We start from the raw sequence: 2,189 nt of genomic DNA, 5'->3' as shown, positions 1-2,189 counted from the left end.
TGTGTGTGTGTGTGTGTGTGTGTGTGTGTGTGTGTGTGTGTGTGTGTGTGTGTGTGTGTGTGTGGGGGGGGGGTGCTTGTGTGTGAGTGTGTGCGTGTGTGTGTGTGGGTGCGTGTGTGTGTGTGGGTGTGTGTGTGTGTGTGTGTGTGTGTGTGTGTGTGTGTGTGTGTGTGTGTGTGTGTGTGTGTGTGTGTGTCTGTGTGTGTGTGTGTGTGCGTGTGTGTGTGTGTGAGTAAGTTTGTCTGTGTGTGTGTGTGTGTGTGTGTGTGTGTGTGTGCGTGTGTGAGTGTGCGTGTGTGTGTGTGTGTGTTTGTGTGTGTGTGTGTGTGTGTGTGTGTGTGTGTGTGTGTGTGTGTGGGTGCGTGTGTGTGTGTGTGTGTATGTGTGTGTGTGTGTGTGTCCAGAGACATGATAGAAGTAAATAGACACCATGATTTTAAAATAGTTTATTTATTGAACATTTGAAGTACATTTGATCCATTTTAATACATACACTAGTATTTGGTGGACTTTCCATATTTGGTGGATTTCAATGCTTTTACTCTTTCAGACATAGAACGAACGAGTTCTGAAATTTTCTCTTGTCGGATTTCTGCCCAAGATTCACACAAAATGTTTAGGACTTCTGACCGTGATGTTGGTTTCCTGGACTTTTTTCCGCACAGCTCGATCCAATAGGGCTCAGAGGTGTCAAAATGGGATTCATGTCAGGAGACTGACTTGGCTATGGAAGTCACTTGATCCCATTTCTGTCCTGCCATTCTTTGATATTTTGGGAGTGTGGCATTGAGCTCCATCTTCCATGCAGAAAGTGTTGTTTTTGACCATCTGACCAGTGGAGAAGACAGGGAGACGTCCATCCTCAAGGATAGAAATGTGCATCGTAGTGATGATGTCAACACACTCCACAAGCTCTGACCGACCAGTGCTAAAGATTGCTCCCCACACCATCACAGAAAAACCACCGTGTTTGACAGTTGGCTGCAATCAGATCAAAGAGAACTCTTGACTGGGAAGTCTCCAGACCCATACACGTCCACTGTCAGAAAATTGAGCAAATTGGGACTCATCTGAAAAAAATTACAGTTTGCCAAAACTCCAAGGGTCTGGTGGCCATCTCGTCAGCCCACTTCTTTCTCCTCTGAATGCTGACTGGTCTCAGAAGAGGTTTTCTCCAAGCTGCTCTCCCATAGTAGACCAATTGATGAAGGCACTGCACGGCAGTTCTTGAGCTAACTTGGACCTCCTCTGAAACATCTGCTGCCTTGCAACGGGGAGTTTTCTTAATGGACCCTCTGACAGCTCTAAAACACCTTTCTGGTGGCCCAAGTCGACCAGAACAGGAAGCTGTGGATTTCTTGCCTTCGTTGATGAATTGCACAATCTCCCGATTGACCGTAGAAAGCGGAATGCCAAGGTTCTAAGCTATCTGATGCAGGCTCACTCCACCTTCTGATTCCAGGCCAACAATTCGGCCTCTTTGAAAATCGCAAAGGTCGTGTGCTCCCTGGGTTTGAGGCAGAGCCAATTGTCATACACGACCCAGGAACTCGTTTCTGCAAAAATTAGTTAAATATTCGTGCAAATCACTGAGTTAAACTGCGTTATACAGATTAAATGAATAAATGTAAGGTGTCTATTTATTTCTGTCATGTCTCTGTATGTATATGTATGTGTAGGTATATGTTTGTGTGTTCCAGGCAAAAATACTATCATTAGAACTATACAGTATATGAGAGTGGTACTCTTGGTAACAGGTCCTACTACAGCAGTCTGCAGAGAATTACTCCAGGAAAGGAATGCCTGACAGATGTTCTGATCATATTTTTCATCTTGTGTGTTCATCAAATGAATGAATACGTGTACCATGCCGACACCCAGTGGACAGAAGAAGTGTGTGTGTGTGTGTGTGTGTGTGTGTGTGTGTGTGTGTGTGTGTGTGTGTGTGTCTGTGTGTGTGTGTGTGTGTGTGTGTGTGTGTGTGTGTGTGTGTGTGTGTGTGTGTGTGTGTGTGTGTGTGTGTGTGTGTGTGTGTGTCGACCTGTGTCTGTTTTATCGTCGAGTCTCTGGGCATGACGTCACACCAATAACATTTTTGTAATCTCAAGTTGTAAAATATTTCATGATTTTTTCCCCATCGGTATTTGTGTTTTGTGAATCACTGTGTGGGTGCGTGGCAGCTTTGTTTA

Source organism: Eptatretus burgeri, chromosome 2 (genome assembly GCF_056783735.1).
Source record: "Eptatretus burgeri isolate ZD-2024b chromosome 2, Ebu_testis_v1, whole genome shotgun sequence".
NCBI lineage: Eukaryota > Metazoa > Chordata > Myxini > Myxiniformes > Myxinidae > Eptatretus > Eptatretus burgeri.
The sequence above is the reverse complement of the archived record's forward strand: the minus strand, read 5'-3'. Positions refer to the sequence as shown.